The sequence below is a fragment of the Falco cherrug genome, chromosome 3 (genome assembly GCF_023634085.1).
Source record: "Falco cherrug isolate bFalChe1 chromosome 3, bFalChe1.pri, whole genome shotgun sequence".
Lineage (NCBI taxonomy): Eukaryota > Metazoa > Chordata > Aves > Falconiformes > Falconidae > Falco > Falco cherrug.
In genome coordinates this window covers 85550397-85563387 of record NC_073699.1, presented here as the reverse complement: position 1 = coordinate 85563387, position 12991 = coordinate 85550397, and positions in this window count along the sequence as shown.

The following is a 12991-nucleotide window of genomic DNA, read 5'->3' as shown; positions in this document are numbered from 1 at the left end:
GCAAAGCAGAATAAGGAATTCATTCACCACTTCCCACAGACAGGGAAGTGTCTTCACTTCAGCCATCCCCAGGAGAGCAGGGCTCCAGCCTGTGTAACAGCTACTTGGGAAGACAAATGCCATAATGCCAAATGTCCTCCCCTCCTTCTTCTCTCCCCAGTTTATATACTCAACATGACATCATAGGGTATGGAATATCCCTTCGGCTAGTTCATGGCAGGTATCCTGGCTGTGTCCCCTCCCAATTTTCCGTGCCCTTCCAGCCCTCTCACTGGCAGGACCAAGAAACTGAAAGTCCTTGACTTAGTATAGATATCACCCAGCAAGAACCAAAACCATCAGTGTTTTATCAACATCATTCTCACACCAAATCCAAACCACAGCCCTGCACCAGCTGCTAAGAAGAAAATTAACTCTGCCCCGGCTGAAACTAGGACAACTGTTGACATTCAGACTTTACAATCTCTCTGACACACCTTCTACATAAACAGATATGCAAAACACTTAAGTAGTGTTAATGTTCAAGGAAATTGTTAGAATGAAAACTCTGTAATTACACAGACTTTGGGAAAGAATTTGATGTGTGACAGATGTAGAAGAGATCTATTAGGACAATGAGAAGAGGAAAGAGTTAGCTGTTACAAGAACAACTATGTGTCTGTGTGGTATCTCACAGGTATATGTAAGCAAGCCCTCCCTGCAGCCTATTATGATTGGAAACTATGGAGCTGTCATTGATAAAACTGTTTTTTAACCCAGAGTATGTTGTTCATGCCACAGACAGGCAGAGAAAACCCTCATAAACCTGCAAAAATTCTAAAAAATGTATTCTGGAGAAGCTTAGCCTTTTTTTTTAGCAAAATAAAAGTCTGAAGAAGAGTTTGCTTTTTACTAAGTACAGCAAGGAGGGAAGTTTCAGAATAGTCTTCTGATAAAGCATCAGAGCCAAAAGTCTACGGATTTTTAAGATAAATTTTATCAGTTGTCAAAAAAAATTAACCATAAAGTAAGTCCTTTGGTTTGTGTTTTTTGTTTGGTTGGGTTTTGGTTGTTGGTTTTCTTTTCTTCAGAAGGTGGTTTCACCAGTCTTAATAATATGGCTCCCTGGAATGTTACAGTTCTATTTTCCATGTATTTGTCTTGGACATACTAAGGTGATTTCTAAGTACAGTCCATTATTAATTTCTTAATATGCACAGATGTGAACACATCGAGTAGAACTTATATAATAAGGTCTGCTAGCTGCTTAAGCTGCCTCTGTTCAACAAATAAAGGAACTTAATTTCCCTGAGCAGATGAAAAAGCTTCCCACTTTCTAAACTGTCTCAGACAAGAATGAATGAATTGCATCTCTGCAATAAACATCATGCTTTAGAAAACCAAATGCCCAGCATTTACAGGCATCCATCTTGCCGAACATGCATAGTGTGATCTCTCTGTGTACATGTTCAAGACCTTCCTGGAATACTAGTTACACATGGGATACACAGGTGTTTTTCTAGCAACCTAGTCACTACTGAGAAAATACCGGTCAAGAGCTAGTACCTACCACTGGATCAAATCGTATAGCTGGTTTCCATCTTTGCCAAAGGACTTCCTCATCCTGCACTGAATGAATTGCTTTGTTGAGAAGGATTTCTGTTCTGAGCGTTGCCATTCCAAAACCTTTGTCCTTTTTAAATAACTTTAAATGTATCAGTCATATGTGGAAGTCAAGGGAAGATTTTGCTGCTACAGGAATGATTCATGTGATTTGTGTTATACTTAGGAATGCCCTGAGACCAGATGTCTCAGGTTAATCTATACATATGTCACTAGAATAATATGCAACTAGTTTTTAATAAAGCTGAATTTAGCATTGTGGTGGGTTGACCTTGGCTTACACCAAAACTCCCATCAACCCACTCTCTCATCCCCCTCTTCACAGGAAAGAAACAGAAAATAGAATGAAAAAGCTCATGGACTGAGATAAAGAAAGGGAGATCACATATAAATTTCTATCTTTGGCAAAACATACTTGGCTTTGGGAAAATTAATTTGTTGTCAATTAAAATACATTTGGGCAGTAAATTCTAGTTGTTGAAGTGTGGGGTTTGAAACTATTGAAGCCAGAGAAAAGTAGGAGCACAGAAATACCCTTTTCCAAGCACAAGTGACTATAGAGTAGAGGGATTCTTTTCACAGAAGTCAATGATTCTCCTCACAATCACAATCTTCTCTAAACCCATCAACTGGTCTTACCATCAAAGAAGAGAAATCCAGCTCCGGTGACTATCATGTTTTCTTTAAAATTCTGCAAGGAAGAGAGACAGACTTATGGAAGAGTTGGAGGGACTATTCCCATACAAGGTATGCTGTGTGAGACTAGATAGCTGTTGCTGCAGAGGAAAAAGGTGTTGCAGTGAAAAGGGAGCTCTTCACCAAATAGGCTGTTACGTTTATTTGAAAAAGCAGCCTGGCATTAGTGCAGAAATACTTTTTTTGGCAATTGTTGCCAGCAAATAGCAGAACATATCATCACAAAGAAGGGAGTTGCAGGTCTCAGTACAGAATGTTCATGACAGCTAGGTATGACTTTATATGTACATATGCTTTCCGACATGAAGAAAGGACATGCACCAGTTTCAAAACTGATGTCATACGTTAATTTGCAGTGATACTGGGATTACAACTCCCAGACCTCACATGCAGTCCATAACTGAAACACAGTTCATTAAGGTTATACAACACACTAGTGCAGCACCAGTCTCAGCTCCCATGAGAATTAATACTTATATCCCTCCCTGGCAAAAAGAAATCACACACATTCAATTTCTACCCTACCTCTTATTTGGGCACCCAGGTCACAGTTTTCCAGAACAACCTTGTGGTTGGCACATCATCTGGAGATTGGGGAAGTTCCAGGCAGTTTTCAGTATAAAATAGACACCGTCTGCGTAGAAAAATCTGAAACTGTGAACTCTAAAGCAGAAGCAGGATTGTAGAAGAATGGCTGCAGAACCATGGCCTTAGAATCTCTGAAGATCTGCACAATCCAGGCCTGGTATTAGAATAGGCCTGTAATCAGAATTGTACTGAAGTTGCTGTGCTGAAGTTAACAAGAAAGGTAGCCTTGAGCTATTCTTGAATCCTGAGACCAAGTAATTATGTTGTGCCAACAGGCCGTGGCTGTAACAAGCTACAGCTGCTGGGAAAGCAGGTGCAGGGCCAAGTAAGATAGGGACTGGTATGGGAAAATGGGGAGTAACAAACTACAAGGCTGAAGCACAGCAACACAATTAGCTACATGGATAGAATGCTTATTTTAGTCATGGTAATTAGGGGTGTGAGAACCGCGCACGTTCAGAGACTACTAACCAATTATATTTCTGCTTTACGAATATGCATGTGTATCGGTTCTACATAAGTAGTGTTAGAAACTAATAAAGTTGAGCAAGATGCGTAACTCATATTGAGCATCTTCTTGACTCCGGCAAACCCTTCTTCCAACACAGGATGGCCTGGCATGGGCAAGGATCTCCACCACTGTTTCTCAGGCAGATTTCTACTAGAACATTTTGTACAAAGGAGGTCTAATATCCATCTACCCAATATAGGAGATAATGGTATAATTGTACATCAGCAGGCAGTCCAGACACTCGTATAGCCAGAGAAGCAGCCCCTAATCATCCAAAAAACCTCAATACCATGCCATGATCTCTGTTACCAGCAACATAACATACCCCAGGCACAGAGCAAACAAGAATTATGTTCTGCTGATTGCCCTCAAAAGGGATTCTCTTTTGTCTAGGGGAGTAATTTCACATGCAAGGAATTCTCCATTTCCTCCTGCTCAAAGCTAGCAAGAAAGATCTCAGAGAAATGCCAATAACATATCATCTCTCTCACAGAATATGTAACCCAACTTCTCTCTGCCCTTGCACACATTTGTTTTACTTCTCTCCCATTCCTAATCTTGTCAGCAGTTTGCTGTGGATGTGCAACTCTCACCAGCCCTGTCCCAGGGCATTATCATGCCCACCAACAAAAGGGACATCTACCAGTACTCTGAAGATCATTCTTTCTTGCAGTCCTCCTGGGACATGGTCTGCAAAAGAACAATTTGCCATCACACCTGCTCTGCAAGCTGTCATCTTGGGATGACTGTAAAAAAAATGTGTGTGGAACAAGTGCATTGCACTGCATGTCTCCTGACACTGTACAGTATAGAACTCCCTGATTTTTTTTTTCTAAACAAATATATCTAAAAGGGTCAGTCTGAGCTGCAACTGTCAGCCTTTAGACCCTGGTATGAAGAAATCACAGCATTACAAAATGAGCCCAGGAGTGCTACCCAGTGGCCAAGGAACTTAAACTCCAATACCTGGGGGAAATCTGTCCTGCTTACAAGCAGGAGACTTGCATAGCGGTGGCAGAAGGGCCAGTTTCTCCATTGTGCATCATATTTAAAAGGGCCTACAATAAGACTACAGGGTACACAGAAACTCTTGAATACCACTGCATAGTCTTGGGTAGTAAAAGCATGCAAGATGAAGAACATGTTAACACATTAAACTTTAGAGTAGTTTTAGGATCTCTGTTCTAGTGTAAGCATAAGTTGGACTAAAAATACAAATAAATATCAGTACTTAAACTTCTTCATAATAATCATATTTAGAATAAAAGCTTGAGATGAACTTTCATACCAAATTTGAACCATTTCTGAGGCAACTGTCATCGGTGGTTTAAAAATGTAGCTATCTTATTCCTGCACATTTATGCTTTTCTTTTGCCTCATCTTTGAGAACTATGGTAAATATGACAGACCTGAATTACTGTAAATATTTAAATAGAAAACATATGAAATTAACTTCTGGACATCGCACATTTCCAAAACCTTTTTTGTCCCATCAGTACTGAAATACAACAATATTATCATTTAGCAAACAAACAAAAGCAAGCATGATGTGCAGTTTCTGATAACTACTGATTTTTACAAGGCTGAGTTTTGATAGTTTCCACTGTGTAACTTTCTGATTATTGTGAAACAATTAAGGATGGTTGCACATATCTCTTTCTAGAGCTTGTCAATTCACCAACTCAATTGTATCTCTGTTCTCCCAGAAAATATGTCCCTTTGTATATTCTCTGCTACTTATGGTTTAAGATGTTTGCAACTGTTAGTTAATGCAACTCTGGTGCAGTATAAAGAAATGTCATTTCACTTCATTGATTAGTATAGACACTTGTTTCAAATTTCCAACATAATAATGTAACCTGGGTTTACTGCTAGGAAATCTATATGTATCTCTCTGGAATTCACATTTAAACAGCTTCTTAACAGACTTTGTATGTCAAACTTGAAGAAATTAACTCATTTCTTCATAACAAGTACCATTTCAAAATGGAAATTTTAATGCTGTCTTATTACTAAGATATGTTTTTTATAAAAGGAAAAGGCACTGTTCTGACCTTGATAACAGAATTCACAGTAGTTTCAGGCATCTCTAATATTCCTGTGACTGATTATCCTCAAAATGTTCTCACTGAATATCGTCCTGTCCTTATACCTGCTCCACCAGTGCAGCAATCTATTACGAGAACCTTTTCCCCAATACAGCTTTTTTTCCTCCCTTCTTTTCTTGTCTCACAAGAGCACCTATTCAAAGCAGACTGATCTGTCTCTGCTTTCAGAACCACAAACAATCTGTTGATAACAGACAGAAATACATCAACTCTGGATTGTCCAAGAGAGAAATCTGATCTTCCCTTGGTTTCCCTCTAGATCTTATGGCTTGCATTCTTCTTTATTAAAGTCACACAAAGGTAACAGGGAGGGAATCCATGAGTCACACAGCCGTGTTATATAAAGACTAATGCAAGCAAATCTTCTACCTATACATTTTGCATCAATTCTCTTTTGAAGTTGACAAACTATCTGATTAAATTTATAGAAATGCAGATCAGTCCCATGTGTTATATCCGACATGCCTTTCTCTCCACATGGCTCAAATGGTTTTTAATTATGTATGCATTTGTTGGTGTGTGCATGGGGTGCTATTTTTATGTGCAGTCTTAAACATCGTTGTGATTGTCTGAGAGTCCTGATGGCACATAACTGAACCTGAAAACAAAAATGGTTTTCACAGTGTAATAGTTGTTCTAGTATGTGGTATTATTTTATCCTGTACACTCTGCTTCCTTTATATAAGTGCAATAATTTTTTTAAAGGTCATGGTATCTCCAGGCAGTGGTTGTCAAGATGCTTAATGGATGTAGAAAGTCCTATGAAAACTAATTGCATAGGTATCACCATAATAGAGCTGTACCTGCAAACATCAGCAAGGCAAAAAGAAATAAAAAATTTGAGTTGCAGATCTGAACTGGGGATTTGGGGGAAGCAATGGGAATAAGGCCTACTAGATAAGTAGGTGGAGAATTACCTTATGTTCCTTAACCACTTCCCAATAAGAAAAATACTATCTGTCTCCTGCATTTAAATATCATCAGTAACACTAACACAGAAACTCCTGATGTTTGAATAATGTAGTGAGCTCCGTTAGATTTAAATAAAAAAATTAGCTTTGGTTTGTAATCCAGTTTAGCGAAGTAACGCCTTTTTCATCATTTTCCAAACTGCCACCAATGATCTGCATTAGCATTCTGATCAAGATCCCAAAATACTGTATGTTCATAAAATTTTCAAAATAATTTAGACATCATAAAAGAAGCAGGATTACAACAGATTTCAGAAATGGAGACTGATGATTCCAGCAAAGGGAGATAATTATTTCAAACCAAAATCAGAAAATAAAAGATGACAAGAGAGTCACATTTTTTGGTTTCAAAATGTAATGGCTGTGTGTAATGAACAGTCATCATTTAAGTACAACAAATTAATAATTAACCACACACAGTGAAAATATGTTCACACACATAAAAAAAAAAGGGTGCAGTTTAACTAGTCCCCAGACTAATTAAAATCTACACCATTTCAAAAGAAAAAAAAAATATTTCAGAAAGAACACTATCCAGAGAAGTTAACCCCAAGAAAGTGAGAGTAGCTTTTCTATCAGGTAGCTTACTGATGATAACAGCAAAGAAAATATTAAATGTTAATTTCAGTACCTGTCCCCTAAGGAGTATGAGGTACAAACAGTGAACAGTAGAAACAAATTTAAAAGCAGTCATTGTCAACAAAACACACTTTGTATAGAAAGAAAAAACTAGGCCAGGAAAGAGAGGCAAAATCTGTTCCTTTTCTACATTAGTACTTATCTCTCTATGTAGCTGTCCACCGGCTGTTCTGACCCATAAAGAGCTGAAAAAACAGTACTAATATCTTACTAAAAAAAAAATCAAGCTTTTCAAAATACATTATTTAGTATGGAGAACAAGGCAGGAATTTCTATCTGAATTCATCTGCACAAAAATTATCATGAGGCTTACTGCTTCCCCTGTTTAGTAGGGCTGACAGCAGTGTATTGTTTGTAGGGATAATTTGGCTTGTATATGCTTTTACTGTTTCTTTGTCTGCAATCCTTTTCAAGTGAAATTCTGTTTTGTCTGCTTTCTGCTCCTTTCCTGTGGCTTTGCTCTACAATGTTATTAATTTTGGTCTTACACGCTGGTGTTATCGCTTAGAATCCAAAATAGCTGCCACTCAGAAGTCCCATCCTGCAATGTTTCTACAAATCTTATACTCTTCTACTAAAAGAAAGAAGTTCTGAAACATTGCCTGTCTTATCTTGCCAAATATTACTCTTATCTTTCCAGATATTGTGCATTTAAGGATATGTTTCTTGAATGACCAAACAATACATTTCTCATTTATCTAAGTTACATAGTTTGAAATTTAATTACACTGATCATAATTTTTTATCTATACTTTAGGTAAGGCACGATATCAATGAAACTTCAGAAAGAGTCCACATTTTAGGAGTAAAAAGCCATGCTAACCACCTCATCTATCCTTAGACCACACAATTTGCATGTCAGAGAGCAACGAGTAGTAGTAGTACTTCCCCAAAAAGACAATGGAGTGGAGAAACCTGTCCTTGACTTGGGGTAAATGAGTAAGAAGCAAGGAGTGGCAGAAAGAATCCATTATGCTTAGACCCCCTGCACTGCCCATCGCCCCACTAAAGGGACTAGGAGGGGCAGAGTATGAAGTGCGGTGAAGACAGGGAGAGGTGGACAGGAAGAGGGTAGGGGAGCTGTTGTACTGAAGTTGAGCCTGGGGAAAGGGAAGGAAAGGGGTTCCCTTAAGTGTTTTTTTAATGTTTTGGGTTTCTTGTTTGTTTGGGGTTTTTTGTTTGTTTGGTTGGTTGGTTTTGTTTTTCCATTGTTTGAATCTGTAGTTAAAACTCTAGGTTAATTGGAACAATATTAAGTAAAAATACATATTTTTGCCCATGACAATCAGAAAGGAATAAATGTGGGCAAATCTAGGGGAAAAGTGATAAAAGTTGCTGAGTGCAAACAGGTGACTTGTCTGTAGGTCTGTCTGACTGATCCTTACATTTGATCACTGAAGTCTATCCTCTACTCTTCTTAAATCCTATTTCTAGCTGCCACATGGGGGTGACACATTTATTCTGCGTGACTCTGTGGAAACACTGGCCCACTTCAGTCCTGACTAGCCGATCTTCAGAGATCTAGGCATCTGCAAGGGGACTGGGACCACAAACCTCAAGGGTTCATGGTTTCCATGGTCAGGCAGCTAGGGAAGACCTGGGTTTGGGGGTCAGATACTGGGCCAGCAGCGGGAGGGGGGGTTACACATTCTCAGCTTTGGTGCTCCATGGATGTGATGGCACAGAAAGGCAGCAGTCTTCCAGCTGTCAAGCTAGAGTTTGTGGGATCCAATTGGGTTATGGAGACCACTGCATTCAGCAGCTCTTAGTGGTTCATTATGCAATGAAAACTGAGGCAACTTTGTGCATTTCAAAGAAGAGACAGACAAAAAGAATTCTTTATTTTTAAAAGAGCCTTGAGTAGAACACCTTGGGGAATATAAACATATTGTAGAATCTGCACATGAAAGAATTACCACAAGATAGACATAGTAGGTGAAAAAAAGAAACATTTTTTTGGTTTATAATCTCTGTAAACTTGGATTAAGGACTTGACAAGATCATACTAACTGAATGGTTAAATCAGCAAACCATAGGGAACAATACCTTGCAATGAACAGTTACTTGCTTAACCCAAATTTGCTGACAGCAAAATCGTGTGTGTATCTGTGTTCAGTGAACCAGAATGAAACTAAATGTAGGCCTGAGTTATTCATCATGACCCTGACAGAAGCAAAAGGCAGAGAAAGTGGTTTATAAGTACAAATATTTTAAACCATCTTCTTCCCACCAAAGCTGTTGGGACCCTCCTTCTTCACTGAAGGGATATATTGTGATAAAAGCTTTTAAGATACATCATTAGGTACAAAAAAATTCCTACCATACTTGACACAGCATACTTGATTCAGCTACAGACTTTACCATGACAGAAAGGAGCAAAATCATATATTTAGTTTAATTGCCTACTGCTATGCAATGGATGCTTATTCTTTTGTAGAACTGGTAGCCAAAAGTGATTTTTGTCACTTGCAACAGAAGTGACTATCACCTCAGACACAATATTTGGCTTTGGAAACTGCATCTCACAAACATCACTTGAGTTCAGAGGTATCCTGATATTCAGAAAGTTATCCCTTCTAGCAAATCTATTTTCTATTTCATTATTCTCTGAGATGACAGCACATTTGGGAAAAAAATATTATTTGCTTGTTTTGAACATTTATTTTCCATGAACCCAGTCATGACAATAGCTTTGCAAAAACATTCTGCTTTGTTGAAGTGTAAGGGAAGAATTTCACCACTAGTCTGACCCATCACTCCTCCGTGTGCTTCCTCCACAGTTTGTGCCTTTAATGGGAAGAGGTATTAATACTCTGCCTGTGACAGTAGCTCAGCAGACTGTCATGTGTAGAAGCAGATCTTGAAAGCAGTTCATGCAAATTACATACCAGCTTGTAATCTCCAATAGAAGAGTACATTAAGAGTAAGAAAGTCTTCAGCAGTGGTAATTTAGAAGAGTAAATATGAAAAGTTCTCTATCTGTCAAGACACAACGGAGAAGGAAGGTAACAAAAACTAGCAGAAAGTAATTTGATTCTCATAAATCAGGTACAGCTAATAGCAATGGTTAATAAGTCAAATCTTCTAAATTGCTTAGATGAAGAGGGCAGTAAATCTCAGAAATCAGTAGTACTAATGAGACTACAGAAACTGGAAGAAATATGATGAATTATTAAGAAAAAAAGTAGAGAGGCAAATTAAATGGGATGGTGGGGAAAAAAATAAATACTCTTATTACAGTCTAAAAACTCTGTGTTTAGCAGAAAGGCAGTGAATACTAAAACCCTGATCTTATTTTATAAGATTTTTCTTCTATGTACTTTGCAAGAGACAAAATGTGGTTACCCTGATAAACTTGCATAGGCTGATCATGCTTAGATACTATATAGACTTCTTAAACAGGGAACTAGAGAAAAACCTCTCAGACCCTTTCCATACATTCTGAGAGGCAAAGAGAAAGCACCAAAGTGCAGCCTTTGCACCAGCTATAACTGGGGAAAGAATACATCTTGTTTAGAATAGTGCAGTGGCTGCTTCTCTCCAAGAAAAATCTCTCTGGAATTAGTCCGCACTGCTCAATTTATCATAGCCCAAAAGCTAGACATAGGAGACCATTTGGATAAAGATGATAAAAACTTCTGGTTCCATTTAAAACAGGTGAGAGAACATGAATAAATAGCCAAGTACTTTCATGCAATAGTCTGTTTCCTCAGAAATCAAATCTGCAGAAAACTTCTTGGCTAGATAAAAAAGGGCTGTGAGGAAGACCCTCTTGGTTTAAAATTTCCCTTCTCTCCTATGGTTTTGGTTTATTTCCTTGTTTCTCATGGTGACTTAGTGAAAAACTTTCTGTTCTCAGTCTGTAGTTATCCTCTTACAAAAGAAGAAAGCAGCATCCTGTTGGTCTTTATCTTTTCTACTAAGTTTAAGTGAATATCCCAAACCTGTGAGGTGACTGAGGCTTGTGAGGCACTTTTCATTAAATGATTTGGTAGCCAGACTCTAACTGGATAATTACATTTTCTCATTAAAATTTCCTGATAGTTTTAGACAAAGGTGTTCTGATGCTGCTTATTGAGCAAGCTACCAAATTCCAGGAAAAAGAATTTTTGTATTAGTCAAACTAAGTGTTTTTTCTGTTCAATCTGCTCTACTATTATTTAGGTACTGCCATAGATGTGGCCAATGCTGAAGGGATTCCTGGAAGGAATTTCTGTGACCCAAACTGTTTGCAAATTATCACACAGATATTGTCTCTGTTTCTACCAAAAAACTCAGATCAAGAGATAGGACATATTTAAGTAAAAGCAACAAACTGCAGTACAATCACTGACACTAAGGATGGAATAATCTGGTCTTAAATAAGTATACAAACAGGGAGCCATATCGACATGCCTGATGGATATCACTCAGATGATAAATATCGTCGTATCCATACAAAATTGTCCATGTTATCTGATTTGATTGTGAATTCCCTGAAAATTCCTGGTTTAGAAAGAGAGGCTAGTCATATCCTGCCCTCCCTCATCCTCTGAAAAAAGAAGACAAAGAAAAGCAATTAGAAAACTGTATAATAGTAGTTTTCATTCCTCTTTGTCAAATAAACATTATTTCCCTTGTCTTGGTAATGTCTCATCATCATCATCATAACATATTTTTAGTGTCAAAATCGAAGTTACCATCATAAGAACTCTGTGCTAACAAGGGTGGAAAGAAATGCTATAAATCTTCTTAACTTGTCCAAATGCATAATATCCAAGAAAAGTAAACCAATAAAAAGCATCCAAGAAATGGTTTTAACTTTTCTCACTCTTTCTTCCCTCTGCAATATTGTTTTCTTTTTTTCATTATTTAATTTCTCCTTATTGTAAATAAGAGGATGGAAAGATAGCTGAAGTTCATTTTTCGGTCCTAAAAATTCCTGAGAGTTTAGCTCTGTGGAAAACACTAGCAAACTCGATATTTTTCAGTTTATGCAGAACACTTAATTCTTCCAGTAGTTAATTTTCCCACTAGGTATTTTGTAACACTACAATACAAATATAATATTTAATCCATTCAAACACTTTAGAGGTTGATATCCATCAGAACTAAAATTATTACTCTTCCCTCCAACTAATTATGCCACAAACCTCAATACTTTCTTAAAGAAAAAACTGAGACCATGACAACCAGAATGGATTTATAAATTTTAGCGTGTGTGTGCATGCACATTAATTATGGGCAAAGTGTTTAAACATTAAAATCTCTAATGCAGCCTTCAGAAATATTGTAACTGGGGATACATTTTTATGAAGTAAACACATAAATTTAAGTTGAAGTTTGTATTCTTTAGGGTAGCTCAGTTTAAGAGTCAAAAATTAATTGAAAGTTAAAGCCTTTACCTCAGAAAATAAAGAACAATCTTTTTACCTTCACACTGAGGCATTTTCATGCCCTGTCAGCTAAAAGATCTTAGTCCCTGAGCTGGAGGTTTCAATGCATTCTTCTACACTGGACAGTTTTTGATTTATAGAAGACAGAAATTCTTACACTTGCCTGTGTAGGTGGTTTGGTATCAAGTGGATAATCATCCAACAGGATATTCTAGTCAATCTGACACTGACTACTTTTACTATATTTTTCTTGTTTTTAAGAAAATTCTGAATTGAAGATATTTATGACCAGGAAAATGATGACACTGTCTACTCTTAAACTAACAGTGCATTTCCTTTAATGCACCGTTCTTCACTTTTTTAGTGGTCTGACTTGTTCATTGAAGAGGTTTACCTTTATGCAGTTTGAAGCAGGCTTTACTTCCACAAGAGCTGCCACAGAATCAGGGGAGAAAAAACGAGCTCAAAACCAAAAAAAGACAATTTTGTTCAGCCTGGCAA